The sequence below is a fragment of the Anabrus simplex genome, chromosome 1 (assembly GCF_040414725.1).
Source record: "Anabrus simplex isolate iqAnaSimp1 chromosome 1, ASM4041472v1, whole genome shotgun sequence".
NCBI lineage: Eukaryota > Metazoa > Arthropoda > Insecta > Orthoptera > Tettigoniidae > Anabrus > Anabrus simplex.
This window is the reverse complement of record NC_090265.1, coordinates 1692543489-1692561897: the sequence shown is the minus strand read 5'-3', so window position 1 is coordinate 1692561897 and position 18409 is coordinate 1692543489. Positions and strand designations below refer to the sequence as shown.

Here is an 18409-nt window from a genome sequence, read left to right as displayed (position 1 = left end):
AAATTACATAAATCACTCATGGACATTAACGCACAGGTTTCTTGAAATCATTACCTACTTTGATATTGTTGCTCTGTTCTGTCATTGAAGTTTCACTCACAAAAATATCACCGAATCCAGTACCATACAAAATGGTAAATGAGACTGCTTCTTGTATTTTGAAAGTTATGACATCTGGTATCACTACAAAGAGGAGTTTGACTATATGGTGTGAAAACTGCACCAGACAAAACAAGAATCATATTGTTCGCATGGTGTTGCTGTATCATGTTGGAAAAAAACTATTTTGACACCATCAACTTTACATTTTTAGTATCTGGACACTCCTAAATGCCATGTGATCACAACTTCAGCATAATCAAAAAGAGGAAGAAAGTTTGCCCAACAATGATTGTGGAGGAACTCCCAGAGATGATCTAAATTTCTCAACATTTCAACTTATTTTGATGACAAAGAAGGATTTTTTGACTTCACTAAGGAAAGCAACATATTTTTTAAACACTTTGCCTATTAAAATTAGTACCCAGTCACAGATAAAGATTTCAACAGGTAAGTTACCATTGATCAAAGTGACGTATTCATTGAATGAAATGCAATGTGGAAGGATCATGACATATTAAAAAAGGATGATCTACGGATAAAGATTTCAGCAGCTCACTGATCAAAACGGGTCATTCATTCATTGAAATGGAGGAGTAGAAGGACAACAACATATTAAAAAAGGATGATCTGTGGATAAAGGTTTTGACAGCTAAGATACCACTGGTCAAAACGAGTCATTCATTCAGTGAAATTGGGGTGAGGAAGGACCACAATATTCTATAAAAGGATGATCTCACAAAGCCATAAGCAACATACCATTCATACACCCTCTTGGAAAAATTCCAGTCATTAGCGATGCCAAGAAAAATGACTTACTGCCTATACTGGACTATTTACACGAGAAGTACCATGGGTTTTACCATGAAATCTGTGTATGAATGCTCACAGTGTTGTGATCTGCCAAGAAATGGATTTTTCTTATAAATAATTACTATGTTGCTTAAACAATGGACACTTTTGGTTTATATAATGCCAACTTTTATACTGATTGTGGAAAAGCTTTTATTCATAAATTGTCATTTTCTACATAGTAAACATATTTTCTTGCTTCTCCTCTAAACTTTACTTGTTGTAACCTTAGTAATAGCTGAGTAAGGAGTTAGTTAAGATTCTTGCAGATGATACTTAAGCACTCTGATTACTTTTTTTCTTTTCTCTCTCTTTAAATTTTAAGTTATCCATTATTCTGTCAACAGAATTTTCTTTTCCAGGTACAAGGACGAAGAAAGATGACCATCAATAATTCAAATGTATCGATTTCAGATATACAGGTAGGTTTGCCCCTTTAGTTACTTATTTCATGTCCTAACAATTCAAGCCTAGTTACAAACTGCTAATATAATCTGTCTCTCTCAGATATTGAAAAAGCTGGCTGACAGGTTGAGGATAGTTCTCCTTGTTGTCAACAAAAGTTGTTGCAGCAAGAACAATGAGTGCACTGAAGTAGGAATTATAACCCTTGAATGTTATTAAGATCATACAATCTTCTTCTTCTTCTTCTTCTTCTTCTCCTTCTTCTTCTCCTTCTTCTTCTTCTTCTTCTTCCAAGATCTATAGGGTCGTGGGTGTAAACTGTGTCGCATATGTGAATTTGGCCATGTTTTACGGCTGGATGTACTTCCTGATGCCAACCCTATATTGAGGGATGTAATTACTATTGCATGCTTCTGTGGTAGTTGGTAGTGTAGTGTGTTGTCTGAACATGAAGAGGAAAGTGTTGGGACAAACAGAAACACCCAGTCCCCGGGCCAAACCAAACCCCATGGCACTACAGCCCTTGAAGGGCCTTGGCCTACCAAGCAACCGCTGCTCATTCCGAAGGTCTGCAGATTACGAGGTGTCGTGTCGTCAGCACGATGAATCCTCTCGGCCATTATTCTTGGCTTTCTAGACCAGGGCTGCTATCTCACCGTCAGGTAGCTCCTCAATTCTAATCACGTAGGCTGAGTGGACCTCGAACCAGCCCTCAGGTCCAGGTAAAAAATCCCTGACCTGGCCGGGAATCGAATCCGGGGCCTCCGGGTAAGAGGCAGGTATGCTACCCCTACACCACGGGGCCGGCTTAGTCCTCAGGCCAGAAGAATTAACAATCAGATGCGATTAAAATCCTCCCAACCCAGCCAGGAATCGAACCTGGGACTCTCTGAACCGAAGATCTCAACGCTGACCATTCAGCAAATGAGTCAGACTATTAAGATCATTTAGTATTCAGTAAAAAAGAAAACTAGGTGAAATTATTTACATTTCGCAGAGAACTTTACTCCACGTCTTCAGAAAAAAATCTCGACTGCCCACGAGAAAGACTTTTCCAATAACGAAAGTTTGAATTAGCTATTAGTAATAGAAGTGTAAGTGGTATGTTCATTTGTCACCATATGGCTCACCGTGCTCTGGTAGGGTGCTAGCATTCCAAGCGGAAACTGACAGCACCATCGTAACAGCTGTACACACATTATGAAAGTAAGGCACTGAGACAAGCCTGGAACATCTGGTGATGTGGAACATATGAATGTGGAAAACACCAAAACAAAATAACAATAGTAAAAGGACACGGAAGAGAACTACCTACATAAATCCTTAATGGCTGACAATCATGCATTACTTAACTCATAGCCAGTATCCCTGTTGAAATTGTTAGGACTTCTATGTATTTTCACAGCTTCCTGTATAATCCTAGACCTGTAGTGTCTAGTGTGGGTAAGAGCTCGAACATCTTGGAAAATTACATTATAACCTGATGATAGGGCGTGCTCAGTTATTGTTGATTTGTCTGGTTAGCCAGCACTGTACCAGAGTATGGTGAGCCATGTGGTGACAAATGAACGTACCACTTACTCTTCTATTACTATCAGTCAATTCAAACTTTCATTATTGTAGAAGCCTTTCTCGTGAATGGTCGAGGTGTTTCTTCTGAAGACACGGAGCAAAGTTCTCTGTGAAACGTAAAGAATTTCACCTCATTCTCTTGACACGGCATAAGACCAAAAAGCCTGTATCATGTCTGAATGATATTTTGTTTACAGAGCATGTCTGACCTCCAGTAAAAATAATGGTGCTTCTCCTACAGAGAGGCCTAGAGTAGATCATTCCAAGTGACTCCTATTGGTGACCTGTGTGCTTATGAGGATGTTAAAAATAGCATACACACCCAGTACTCAAGCCTGAGGAATTACCCAATGAAGGTTAAAATGCCCGATGCAGCCAAGAATCAAACCCAGTACCTGCGGAACAAAGGTCAGAGGAAGCAAAGCAAAGACTTTGAAGATGTCAATTTTTCATAACAATTTGTCTGGCTTCACAAAGCATTAATCAAAAAGTCTATTAAATATAATCTCTTGTTTTGTGTAATACCCACTGTCAGTGGTTTTGTGTGGTGTGGATTATTATTTAAAGAGGAAGAACAATTGGTAGTCACCAAGCAAATTGCAATGGTGCAACTCTGCATTCGGGAGGCAGGTGGATTCAAACCCCTCCATTGGCAGTCATGAGAATGGTTTTCCATGGTTTCCCATTCTCACTTCCAGGCAGTCACCAGGACAGTTCCTACTTACAGTCCACAGGCAATCCCTTCGCCCCCATCCTTCACTGCACTGCAAATTACCACACATCTCCTGGCCAGAGAGAGGAAAATAATTTTTGGGGTTCATTTCATGACATACACTACTAGAACCAATTGCAAATGCAAGCAATTAAAAGCAATATTTCAATGTTACCATTGATGCTTTCACAGCATCATGTCTAGCAATATTTTATTTTTAAAAACCCTGGTGTTGGTTGAGTGGGTAGTGGTGAGTACATCCAATTAATCATGAGAAACACACAGGAACAGAATGTACCAGCATAATACATGAAACTCCTTTTTACATGAAATGTTCACAATACCCTCTATTATCATTGATACATGCATCAACCAGCTACTATCAGCACATCCCGAATTCCATGTGATGGCCCTTTTGCTCGCCAGACCTTACTCCACCCAACTTCAATCAATCAATCAATCAATCAATCAATCAATCAATCAATCAATCAATACTGATCTGTATTTAGGGCAGTTGCCCAGGTGGCAGATTCCCTATCTGTTGTTTTCCTAGCCTTTTCCTAAATGATTTCAAAGAAATTGGAAATTTATTGAACGTCTTCCTTGGTAAGTTATTCCAATCCCTAACTCCTCTTTCTATGAATGAATATTTGCCCCAATTTGTCCTCTTGAATTCCAACTTTATCTTCATATTGTGATCTTTCCTACTTTTATAAATGCCACTCAAACTTATTCGTCTACTAATGTCATTCCACGCCTTCTCTCCACTGACAGCTCGGAACATACCACTTAGTCGAGCAGCTCTTCTTCTTTCTCTCAATTCCTCCCAACCCAAACTTTGCAACATTTTTGTAACGCTACTCTTTTGTAGGAAATCACCCACAACAAATCGAGCTGCTTTTCTTTGGATTTTTTCCAGTTCTTGAATCAGGTAATCCTGGTGAGGGTCCCATACACTGAAACCATAATCTAGTTGGGGTCTTACCAGAGACTTATATGCCCTCTCCTTTACATCCTTACTGCAACCCCTAAACACCCTCATAACTATGTGAAGAGATCTGTACCCTTTATTTACAATCCTGTTTATGTGATTACCCTAATGAAGATCTTTCCTTATATTAACACCTAGATACTTACAATGATCCCCAAAAGGAACTTTCACCCCATCAACGCAGTAATTAAAACTGAGAGGACTTTTCCTATTTGTGTAACTCACAACCTGACTTTTAACCCCGTTTATCATCATACCATTGCCTGCTGTCCATCTCACAATATTTTCGAGGTCACACTGCAGTTGCTCACAATCTTGTAACTTATTTATTACTCTATAGAGAATAACATCATCCACAAAAAGACTTACCTACGATTCCACTCCTTTACTCATATCATTTATATATATAAGAAAACATAAAGGTCCGATAATACTGCCTTGAGGAATTCCCCTCTTAATTATTACAGGGTCAGATAAAGCTTCGCCTACTCTAATTCTCTGAGATCTATTTTCTAGAAATATAGGAACACATTCAGTCACTCTTTTGTCTAGTCCAATTGCACTCATTTTTGCCAGTAGTCTCCCATGATCCACCCTTCATATGCGGCGAGCAGCAAAATCTGTAGTGTATTGTGACCTCCCATGCACACATAGCGACTTGGTGACTTAAAAACATAAGAAACAGAAGTGTTTTCCAATAAAATTGAATTCAGCCATGTATAGCCAATAATGGATATCATTTCCAACATTTGTGTAAAGTGAACACTGATTTTTTTTTTTTTTTTTTTTTTTTTTTTTTTTTTTTTTTGGCAGACTATGGAATACATAGAAAAGGCTTCTTGGCCTTTCTTCTCTTCTCTTTCCAAAACCTCTTCATCCCTTTGCTTCTCCTCTCTTTGGAAATGATCCATTTGGATCTCCTTTTCAGTGGTTTCTCTTTATATGATTTTATACTGTTGACCCTTCTTATGAACTCTCGTCTATTGTGAATCTTCTCTAGTATAATTCCAAAGTCCTCCGCATTCCTCTTGACCTCTTCTACCGACTTGGGGGTGGCCTTTAATCCCATAATGTATCTGAATATCATTCTGGTCATCCATTCTTACTAGTTGTTCATACAATTTCAGCCTTTGTTTCTGCATTGTGTCCGTGATCTTTCCAGTGTACTTGTACTTATTTCTCCTTTTCTTCCAAGTCTCATCAGTAGTCTTTTACAGTCTCAGAATTTTCCTCAGAATCTCTTCCTTTCCTTATTCTTGAGCTTTTGCAGATCCCCTTTTATATTTAAAATAAGACACTCTGAAGCATACAGTCCTCCCGCTTTTATTACTGAGTTATAATATTAGATTTTGGCCTTGTAGGATACTGTCCATTTGTAGTGTGATTTATTTGATTCATTAATACTCCCAAAACATTTCTCAAATTTCTTTCAGGGTCCATGGAATATATGTGACATTCCTTCCACACTCCAGAGTTTTGAACTAATTGAAGAATCAGAAGCAATCTACTTGCAAGAGTTCAATCGATACATCTTGTTGTCTACTTTCTCCATACTTGTGTTTGCATCAGTCATTGCCAATATTGCAACACTGTATGCTGCACACACCAGGTAAATTACTTTTATGAGGTAACTGATAACATCAAAAAGTTCTGTAACTCAGTCTTTAAACACTTTGAGCTCACCTAAATCTAAGCTCCACTATCACATGGGCTATTGTGAAACAGTATAGTGAGTGAGGTTTTCCATCATTACAAAGTTACTAAACAGGCAGAGTAAGTACCAAGCTTCTTTATTATTATTTAATTAAAATGTGTCATTAAAAACATTTATTGATTATTCGGCATATTAAACAATATTATAGAAAATTACTAAACAAGAATTTTAAAGTACCTATGAATTTTAATAAACCAATAAAACTTTAAACTTTCACTTTTATTTTCTATGTCTTTTCCAAATTTACAAAATATACAATTACTTGACATACTAGAAAAATCTCGTCCTGAGAGCCCCTGTTTATCAGTACCACAAAAGTATGTAACGCACCATGTACATTAATGGGTAAAGATGTTGGTTTCTCGTTACAGTAAGATTAGTCGATTTCCTTTCTGTTCAGGAGAAACCATGTAACATACAAGTTCTGCTTGACATCTCTATCTCTGAGTGACCTGACAGCTGCCATCTTCTCAGGCATTCCCAACATTACCAACCTTTCCACCAAGGTTATGGACTGGGTGAGTATTGCTACCATCTTCTCAGACAATCCTAATATTACCAATCTCTCTATCAATGTTATGAACTGGGTGAATATTGCTACCATTTCCTCAGACAATCCTAACATCATCAACCTCTCTGCCAAGGTTATGGTAGGTATCATTGGCATTCAGAGGGCAAACTCCTAGAAATTGAAGACTTAGCACATATTTTGGATAGTGTAATATCTAACGCTTCCTGGAATAAGGATGTCACCAAAAAATCAGTCTTTTTGAGGAGAGAGGAAAATTATTTTTGGGGTTCATTTCATGACATACACTACTGTAACCAACTGCATACACAAGCAATTAAAAGCAATATTTTATTATTATAACTTGAAGTTTAAAACTAATGTATGAATTCAAAGTGATACAATAAATCCTGTGCATGCACTTTAAACAGAAATTATAGCAAATAAGTTAATATTAGTACAATAATAAAATAAAAACAATAACAAAAATATTCCAAAAAAATATTTCTTAATATAGATGTGATTTCATCTATGGCCATTATTTAAATGATATATTACCTGGTGATGAACCAACACAAGGACTGTCCACCATCTGGACCGATGTTCCATCCTTACACCATGGAAGACGAAGCTGTAAAGCAGCTTCAAGTTCAAATATAAGACATAAGATGACACCACAGCATAGAGGCGTGATGATATATCCTATTCCCACTGAAGTCTCACTTTTCAAAAAATGTGTTGACTATATCCTTATTCCAGGGATGCCTTCAGTTAGTAAAATCAATCAATCAATCAATCAATCAATCAATCAATCAATCAATCAATCAATCAATCAATCAATACTGATCTGCATTTAGGGCAGTTGCCCAGGTGGCAGATTCCCTATCTGTTGTTTTCCTAGCCTTTTCTTAAATGTTTTCAAAGAAATTGGAAATTTATTGAACATCTCCCTTGGTAAGTTGATCCAGTCCCTAACTCCCCTTCCTATAAATGAATATTTGCCCCAATTTGTCCTCTTGAATTCCAACTTTATCTTCATATTGTGATCTTTCCTACTTTTGAAGACACCACTCAAACGTATTCATCTACAGATCTTTTCTATTATAGCATATTTACTGTTTCTATTAAATTACGGTATAAGAGTTGTTTGTATGTGACATTTATTGGACAACATACACTACATCACAACAGCATACCTACTGATGATAATCTGAGAGAGACTCATAATATTGCCCCTGTATGTACTGCATGTACAGTTGAACAATAAAAAAATTGTCACATCTATGAAGACGTTAAGTACAAGAAACCCCAATTTTGGCTATGTTTGGCTTTGTACGGTCAGCTGGATGCATTTTGCAACATGGCCTGTATTTCTCACTCATTGTGTCACTCTTACTTTACCATCTCCCGTCTCCCTTCTCCCTCCTCCTCATGCCATGCACTTGCAGACTGCACTATGAAATTATAAGCACATGGCATGCTTTGATGTAGCAGGTCAGCTGTAGGCTACAAAATTCATGCCTACCATATCAACAAAGGTTTGAATCCCAGCATTAATGACTCTTTTTATTCGTTTTTCTTCCCAAATGAACACATTACAATGACATCAGGCAATGACCACATCAAATATGACTGAGCTAACTTTGATGCTAAATACTTCACTCCATTCTGACATTATTTTCAGATATCAAGAGAGTAAGTGCTTGTTTTTGTCCAACATGGCAATTTGTGAGACAGTGATTCAGTGTAGTATTTAGCCTCGGGATGCTCAGAGATGAATATGGCAGGGCAAGTGTCAGGGTACATTGGACATCTAGCGAGCACTGGTTTGAAGCAGGTCTCTACTAGGGAAGAAGACAACAGGTTAGTTGATTGAAACTTTACAGGAGAATCCTCTCTTAAACTCAGCGGAGCTCACACAGGTGGATGATTTTCTTGGATGTCCATATACAGACCTTAGACGATTATGAGAAGCCAGACGCCATTGCAGAAAATCTGCTGCCAAAAATATTGTCTTTCCAATGAACAGATGGTCGATCACTGTGCCTTTGCCAAGATGGACTTAAATTGTAATTGGGAACATGTGATCTTTTCTGACAAGATTTCTTGCTGTTCAGCGGACGCTGGGCCAGTTCATGTTAACAGGCCACAGGGAGCCTGATACGACAAATGATATATAGCTGAGAGTTCACACAGTGGCTGTATATCTGTGTCATATTGGGAGTGGATATTGTCTGATGCGATTGGAGAGCTTCATCGGATAGATGAACATCTCACATCAAACCAATATTTCGACATTTTGCAGAATATTATGATTCCAAGTGTAAGAGGGAGCTATCCAGATGAGTAATATAGTTTGCGCAAGACAACTCCAAAATCCACATGAGCAGTCATGTTCAGAGCTGGTTTTCTGAGCAGAACTCAATTGAACTGCTTAATAGGATCCCTCAACCTCCAAACTTGAACCCCACTAATAATTTGTGGACCAGTTGGAAATACCATAGAAGGAAACACTGGCCTTACCCTTTCCAGCATTTGCATGGTTCTTTGTGGAGCATTATGTTGGATGCATGGGAAGAGATTGCCCTTGCTGAAGAATACTCTAGGAAGCTTGTTGAGTCAATGCCACATTGTCTCTCATACGTTGTTCAAGTCGGTGGATACAGGATGAGGTATTAAGTCATGTTTAAAAAAGTCCTTTTCAGGACTGGTATAATAAAAAGCACAGTGCCATATTTTGTAATGAATAGAAATATCCATGTATTTCCTTACTGAAACACTTGTAGAGTAGAAGTCGAACCCCAGTTCTCACCTTGACAGGTGGGTACGCTTAATCAGAGCTAACTGGCATTTGTCTTCAATGCAATTAATATTGTAAGGCTGTTCTGCGCTGTGTATGGCACATAACATATTTACACCTCTATAACAATCTTCTAGGGATCAGTGATAATGAACTACATGCTCATTGCAAGCATTTGGAGTGGAAATGCAAGGACTGTTAATATGGTGCAATTACACAAGAGAGTAATGGAATCCAGTTTTTTTTAAACTTACCAATACCAGTATTCAAACCCTGGTTCTCCTGGTTGATAACCAAAGGCCAAAGATCAAAGACTAAAACTGATATGTCCGGCCCCGTGGTGTAGGGGGCAACGCCAGTCACCCGGCGGCCTCGAGTTTGATTCCCGGCGGGTCAGGGGTTTTTAATTGTACATTGTGTTTGTGTCATCCTTAACATTCCTTTCCTCACATTCAACACTTTACACTTCCGCAGTTTCCAAATACATGCAGGTTCATAACATATGGTGCAAAGTAGGGGCAAAAGATCTCTCCAGGTCGACACCCCACATAAATAGCTTTTTTTTTTTAAACTGACATGCCATGAACTGCTTCACATCAAGCATCACTTGCCAGGTGGGTCCCTCACTTCACATATTTATATAACCATTATGGCAGTTTTTCGTCCATTTCATTGCATTCTTTTATGTTATTCTGTATGCAGACAGTTGCATTCTTTACTGATAGTCGAATTTCATCACGAACGTGTCATTTAATAATAATCAAGTTGCACCGCATTTTATTGCAGCCGTACCACCTCACCTGAGGACAATGATACCCGATACAGGAATTTAAATTTTTTTATGCGTATATTTTTTATTGTTCAACTGTACAATACAGCATGCACCAGACTCAGTGCAAGGTGAATCACACTGAGAAGCAGACATACAATAATCAGGCTGCAATACACCAAATTACTGTTTCACTCGTCCATAATATCATTCATTTGTAATCAGTGACAAGTTTAAACAATATTGTACATACATACACATGCAAGAAGGTGATTTTAAAGAATCTGAAGAAGTTCTCATAGAATATAATATTTCATTATATTAAAAACAAAATGTTTTCCTTTTTGAGTATGTACTAGTGTTTTATTAATCTGTACCTTGTGTTTGAAAAATTGAAAACATTAATGGTTTATTGACTAAGTCGATACTAAAAAACCAAATTAAAAGAAATTAAAAATCATTGTAATTAGTTTGAGAACTGCAGGGTTAAGACCATAGCTTGTACCTTCCCAGTTCTTGACCCTTTGTATCCTATAATTGCTGAGAACTTTCCTGTGTTAGGCTGTTTTAAACAGCCAGTAAAACTAAAGAAGAATTTGAAAATGAAAAGATAATTCTTTTATTTCAGCTATCAGGTGAAGAGATGTGTCTACTGACCCCATTCGTCCAAACCTTCTCCACTATAGCCAGTTCACTTACTCTGACCTGTGTGGCACTGGATCGCTACCAGGCAGTCACAAGTATCTCCCCTGGCAGTCGCTGGCAGCCATCTCAACTGCAGTGCATTATCATTGTAACGTTCCTTTGGGTCATATCATGCTGTACGTATAGACTCTAGCTAACAAGGAAGTGTGTCCAAAGTCACATTCCATTTGATCTCTATTAGGGTGCATTCACACTGTCATCAGAATTGAATTGGTTAGGATAGGGCTGTCCGTGTGAGTAGCATAAGCCTTCACATTTTAGATGGCACTGTTAGTACCCTGGACTGAGGAGAACTGAGCAGGTATACAAAGCTCAAACAAGTATCGTATATCCTTTCTGCGTCAACACGCATGAGATACGACTGAGTCCCAGTCGATCCATTGAAGAAATGAAACTGGATTCAGAAATACTTACAGACTTACAAGGAGGCACCATGCTCTGTATATCACTGGTTTATTTGCATTTTGGAGAAATTAAAGGGCACTTCTAATATTTTAAAGTAATACAGGCCTATAGTTCAGAGCATTTTGTCCCATTTAAGCTAATTTTCCAGCAAGTCATTTCTTCGAGTGTATTCTTTTTCCAAAACCCATTTTTCCAAAGAGATTTTTCTGCATGTATTCTTTTTCTGAAATTCACTCATCCAAGCATCTTTTTGAGAACTACATGAACACGCTTGCGACAAAATGATACCCATTCTGGATTACTTTAACACCAATATATTGCAGGCACTGCTCATTAGGATAGAAGACATTTCGTATCTGCTCCTTATCCATTGTACTTATGAAATCTATATCAGGCATCATTTTATAATAAACACAGGACCAACAACATAAAAGACCAAACTCCATAGTGCAACAGCCCCAAAGGGCCATGGCCTACTGAGCGCCGCAGAAAGCAAGAAGAATCCTCTCGGCCGTTAGTCTTGGCTTCCATCATCTCATCTTCAGATAGCTCCACAATTTTAATCACATAGACTGAGTGGACCTTGAACCAGCCCTCAGATCAAGATAAAAATCCTTGACCTGGCCGGGAATCGAACCCCGGGCCTCTCGATAAGAGGCAGGCATGCTACTCCTAAACCGTGGGGCTGGCAGCAAGAACATAAGTAAATGATGATGATGATGACGATGATGATGATAATAATGATGATAATCGAAACCAACTTTCAACTTATTAGGTCGTGTTATGTACATTGAGTACATGTTGAAGAGATGTTAAGTACAGAACAAAAATGGCCAACCAGACACCAGTGGGATCCGAACCCACAACCTCCCGATTTTGCGTCGGTTGCTCTACCAATTGAGCTATGGTGGCCTAGGCCATCTTTGTTCTGTTGGAAAGGATCTAAGCTACAGGTCTGGTACTACTACCATCACACTGTAGAGTGCGTTTAAGTTGCCCGTTGAGAGCCAAGTCAATGAATATTGAATTTTCACGACCGCATTGTAATCAAAACCAACTTTCAACTTATTAGGTCGTGTTACGTACATTGAGTACGTGTTGAAGAGATGTTAAGTACAGAACAAAAATGGCCAACCAGACACCAGTGGGATCCGAACCCACAACCTCCCGATTTCACGTTGGTTGCTCTACCAATTGAGCTATGGTGGCCTAGGCCATCTTTGTTCTGTTGAAAGTTGGTTTCGATTACAATGCAGTCGTGAAAATTCAATATTCATTGACTTGGCTCTCAACGGGCAACTTAAATGCACTCTACAGTGTGATGGTAGTATTACCAGACCTGTAGCTTAGATCCTTTCCAACAGAACAAAGATGGCCTAGGCCACCATAGCTCAATTGGTAGAGCAACCGACGCGAAATCGGGAGGTTGTGGGTTCAGATCCCACTGGTGTCTGGTTGGCCATTTTTGTTCTGTACTTAACATCTCTTCAACACGTACTCAATGTACGTAACACGACCTAATAAGTTGAAAGTTGGTTTCGATTACAATGCGGTCGTGAAAATTCAATATTCAATGTTGATGATGATAATAATAATAATAATAATAATGAAAAAATGAAATGGCGTATGGCTTTTAGTGCCGGGAGTGTCCGAAGACAAGTTCGGCTCGCCAGGTGCAGGTCTTTCTATTCGACACCCGTAGGTGACCTGCGCGTCGTGATGAGGATGAAATGATGATGAAGACAGCACATACACCCAGCCCCCGTGCCATTGGAATTAACCAATTAAGGTTAAAATCCCCGACCCGGCCTGGAATCGAACCCGGGACCCTCTGAACCAAAGGCCAGTACGCTGACCGTTCAGCCAACGAGTCGGACATAATAATAATAATAATAATAATAATAATAATAATACAGTATTATTAATAATAATAATAATAATAATAATAATAATAATAATAATAATAATAATAATAATAATAATAATAATAATACGGTAATAATAATAATAATAATAATAATAATAATAATAATAATAATAATAATAATAATAATAATAATATGGCCTCAGGTACCCTGTACAGGCCTGCTCATCAATTTCAATGTTCCATTTTACTCTAGGCAGAATAAACTGAATCTCTCTTGGGTGTCTATAGCTGAGTTTTAGTTAATTTTGTCAGGTGAACATTAAATGTGTCACCAGAGATCTTTTACATGCTATGTTAACATCGTAGAACATGGAGTATCGAATGGACTTTTGTCCACCCTTCAAAAATCCGACTACCCCTGCCATGTTTGAACCTGCCGACACTCTACCGCTGATCCACAGAGGGGGCAACAACAACATAAGTGAAGAGATTCCATAAGAGATTTCTGTTAATACAGATCTACGATACAGCAAAGATATTCACACCCATAACACAAGATCAGCAAACCAGTTTTACAAAGATTCGACAAACACTACCAAATATGGTGTTAAAAACATTTCTTATTCAGCAAGCACAGTCTTTAACAATCTACCTCCAAAATTGAAACAAATCAATAAGTTGTACAGATTTAAAAAAGAAGTACGCAGGTACTTCCTTGAACAATATGTTGGAGAATAAATTGATAACCACTGTGTATTTTTCCACCTATGTTTAGTTTATTTTGAATATCTTCTTTTTTCCATGTAAAATAATGATATTATGATGTAAATCAATATTTTCAAAACATTCTTTGTTATATGTATACCTTATCTCTTAACTGAAACTGAAAGCTGCCAAGCTGTGATTGTAAAAGGCAGTCCCTCCTTGAGCCACTAGCTCACTAGGACATTCTATAATTATTAAATAAATAAATAAATAAATAAATAAATAAATAAAACCAGACATCATCCAGACACCTACTATCTTCTGTCAGAATTTACAAAACAAACCGGGCAGTTCTGAAGCAATGGTAAATGAGTTCAGAATGGGACAGTATGTCTGGACAATGCCAAGAATTCAATAGAGAACCATTCAGAAGAGGATAAAAAATATTTTTATGGAGTACACATCTTGCAAGGAAGAAGGACACCTTGCCAGTTGAATTTCCTTTGCCAGCTTGGCCAAAACTTAACACACACACATCTTCATTATAGACTGTTATGCCTTTCAGCATTCAGTCTGCAAGCTACTGTGAATTCACTAACCGCTGCCACAATCATTTATTTGTAAGTAGTTCTGTGGCCCTGTTTAGTTCTAAATCACTTATCTTTAAATATTTAGAAATTGAGTCTTATCATCATCATCTTGGTCTCCCTTTACTTTTAACCTACATAACAGAGTCCAATATCCTCCTAGGTAACTTATACTCCTCCATTCGCCTCACATGACCCCACCACCGAAGAAGCTGGTTTATGCGTACTGCTTCATCCATTGAGTTCATCTTAATTTAGTCTTTATCTCCTCACCCTTAGTACCCTCCTGCCATTGTTCCCACCTGTTTGTGCCAGCAATTATTCTTGCCACTTTCATGTCTGTTACTTCTAACTTATGAATAAGATATACTGAGTCCACCCAGCTTTCACACCCGTAAAGCAAAGTTGGCCTGAAAACAGACCAATATAGAGATAGTTTCATCCAGGAGCTGACTTCCTGTTGATTGCAACTGCGAGTTCACTGCATTAGCTTTACTGCACCTTGATCATTAGCTTTACTGCACCTTGATTCAATCTCACTTATTACACTACCATCCTGGGAGAACACACATCCTAAATACTTAAAATTATCTACCTATTCCGGCTTTGTATCCCCAATCTGACATTTAATTATCTTGGACTTCTTACCTACTGACATCAATTTAGTCTTGTAAAGGCTAATTTTAATACCATACTCATTGCACCTATTATCAAGTTCCAAGATATTAGACAGCAGGCTTTCGTACAATCTGCCATTAGGACCAAGTCATCAGCATAGGCCAAACTGTTTATTACATTTTCACCTAACTGAATCCCTCCCTGCCACTTAATACCTTTCAGTAAATGATCCATGTAGACTATGAACAACCGAGGTGAAAGAATATAGCTTTTTCTAACCCCTGTAAAAACCTTGAACTAAGAACTCATTCTATCATCAATTCTCACTGCAACCCAATTGTACACATAAATGCCTTTGATTGATTTTAATAATCTACCCTTAATACCACAGTCTCCCAGTACAGTGAACATCTTTTCCCTTGGTACTCTGTCATTTACCTTCTCTATACCTACAAACATAACTGTCTATTCCTCTCGTTGCATTTCTCATTATCTGGCGCATACTGAAAATCTAATCCTGACAGCCCCTCTGTAGTGTGAATCCATACTGGTTTTCATCCAACTTATTCTCAGCCACTGATCACACCCTCCCTTCCAAAATCCCAGTGAACACCTTGCCTTGTATACTGATCAGTGGTTCCTGTGTATGGGACCCTCACCAGGATTACTGGATTCAAGAACTGGAAAAATCCAAAGAAAAACAGCTCGATTTGTTCTGGGCGATTTCCGACAAAAGAGTAGCATTACAAAAATGTCACAAAGTTTGGGCTGGGACGACTTGGGAGAAAGGAGACGAGCTGCTCGACTAAGTGGTATGTCAGATCAAAAATTAGATGTATGGCTTTTCAGACGTATGCTCTATTAACCAGCATTTCGTCTTAGACCTGAAACTAGACTCGTCAGAGTGGGATGTGTCAGACCCTACCCACTTATGCTGGGGTGTATGCAGGTAAACTTATCAGAAGAGGCTTCTGCATACCTGCATACACCCCAGCATAAGTGGGTAGGGTCTGACACATCCCACTCTGACGAGTCTAGTTTCAGGCCTAAGACGAAATGCTGGTTAATAGAGCATACGCCTGAAAAGCCATACATCTAATTTTTGATCTGATTTTTGATATGCTCTATTGGTGGAAAAATATCTAATTCCCTCCATGGGAATTTAGAATTACCATTAAGTGGTATGTTCCGAGCTGTCAGTGGAGAGATGGCGTGGGAGGACATCAGTGGACGAATAATTTTGAGTAGTGTCTTTAAAAGTAGGAAAGATCACAATATAAAGATAAAGTTGGAATTCAAGAGGACAAATTGGGGCAAATATTTGTTTATAGGAAGGGGAGTTAGGGATTGGAATAAATTACCAAGAGAGATGTTCAATAAATTTCCAATTTCTTTGCAATCATTTAAGAAAAGGCTAGGAAAACAACAGATAGGGAATCTGCTACCTGGGCAACTGCCCTAAATGCAGATCAGTATTGATTGATTGATTGATTGATTGATTGATTGATTGATTGATTGATTGATTGATTGATTGATTGATTGATTGATTGATTGATTAGATACCTCGATAGTTGTTGCAATCCTTCCTGTTCCCTTGCTTACAGATAGGTGCAATTACTGCTTTTGTCCAATCATAAGGTACCTTACTAACATTCCATGCTAATTTTATTACTCTATGGAGCCATTTCAACTATGCCTTCCCACTATATTTCACAATTTCAAGCCTAATTTCATCTATTCCTGCTGCTTTATGGCAGTGGAGTTTATTTAACATCCTTTCCACTTCCTCAAGTATAATTTCACCAACATCATTATACTCTTCTCCATGAGCTCGGCTGTTAGTGACGTCACCAGAAAGAATTGATTTTACGTTGAGAAAATTTTCAAAATAATCCTTCCATTTGTCCAGTGTTTCCCTGGGATTCATTATGAATTCATCTGACTTACCCAAAACACTACTCATTTCCTTTTTTCTCACCCTTTTTAAGATACTTTATTACTGTCCAGAAAGTTTTCCCTGCTGCTTGACCTAGCCTTTCCAGGTTATTACCAAAATTATCTTATGACCTCCTCTTGGATTCAATAACTATTTGTTTCACTCTGTTTCTTTCAACTACCGGTACATACAAGCCGCAGTCTGGATCAGTCCTTGTTTGAAGGCATTTTGGATACACCTTCCTTTTATGTTCACAAGCTGTTTTTATTTATTACTCCACCAAGATGTTCGCTTTTTCCCACCTTTACACACAGTTGTTCCTAGGCATTGCCTTGCTGTTTCTACTATAGCATCCCTGTATGCCATCCATTCTCTTTCTATATACTGAACCTGCTTACTGTCCATTGTTTGGAATGTTTCACTAATCACATCCATGTACTTCTGTCTAGTTTCCTCATCCTGGAGATTTTCTACCCTTATTCATCTGTGGAATATCCTAGGCCTAGAGATACTTGGTTCACTACAGATCACATAGTGGTCCATTTCATCGAAAAATCTCCACACATTCCTAACAAATTTCCTGAACTCAACGACAGTTAAGATATAGTCTATTATGGATCTGGTGCCCCTATCTTCCCATGTGTAGTGGTGAAGAATATATTCGTAACTGCTAATCAGATACTAGCACAGAAGTCCAGCAAATGCTTCCTATTCCTATTAGCTTCCATATCTTCCCCGTATTTACCAGTCACCCTCTCATATCCTTCAGTTCTATTTCCAAATCTCGCACTGAAATCACCAGTTAGCAATATCCTATCATTACTGTTGACCCTAACTATGATGTCACTCAAAGCTTCATAAAACTTGTCAAATTCATCATTGTCTGCACTCTCACATGGTGAATACACTGAGAGAATTCTTGTCCTAATTCCTCCATCTGCCAAATCTACCCACATCATTTGCTCATTTACGTGCCTAACAGAAACTAGTATTCCAGATTAACAGTCCTACACCACACTCTGCCCTTCCCTTTTTAACACCCGTCATGTATACTTTATAATCTTCTATCTGTTCCTCATTATCTCCCCTTACCTGAATATCATTAACTCCTAACACATACAGATGCAACCTCTTTCCTGACTCAGCCAGTTCTACTTTCTTCCA

General features: G+C 38.3%; 1 protein-coding gene and 1 non-coding gene across 3 annotated transcripts in view; one reads left to right on the top strand and one right to left on the bottom strand.

Moving 5' to 3' along the window:
- The window catches only part of LOC136881978 (uncharacterized), a 46374-nt gene that overhangs the window by 12331 nt on the left and 15634 nt on the right, over positions 1-18409 (top strand). Inside the window, exons 2-4 of one of the 2 annotated variants that reach the window (XM_067154460.2) lie at positions 1314-1373; positions 6065-6240; positions 6746-6863. The gene's annotated coding sequence lies outside the window, so the exon portion shown is untranslated. Of the gene's footprint in view, positions 1-1313; positions 1374-6064; positions 6241-6641; positions 6864-18409 lie in introns of those variants that run through there. The other variant, XM_068229522.1, reaches the window with a different exon arrangement.
- Positions 12372-12445, bottom strand: TRNAL-CAA (transfer RNA leucine (anticodon CAA)). The gene has a single exon. It is a non-coding gene; the product is annotated as a tRNA-Leu (tRNA).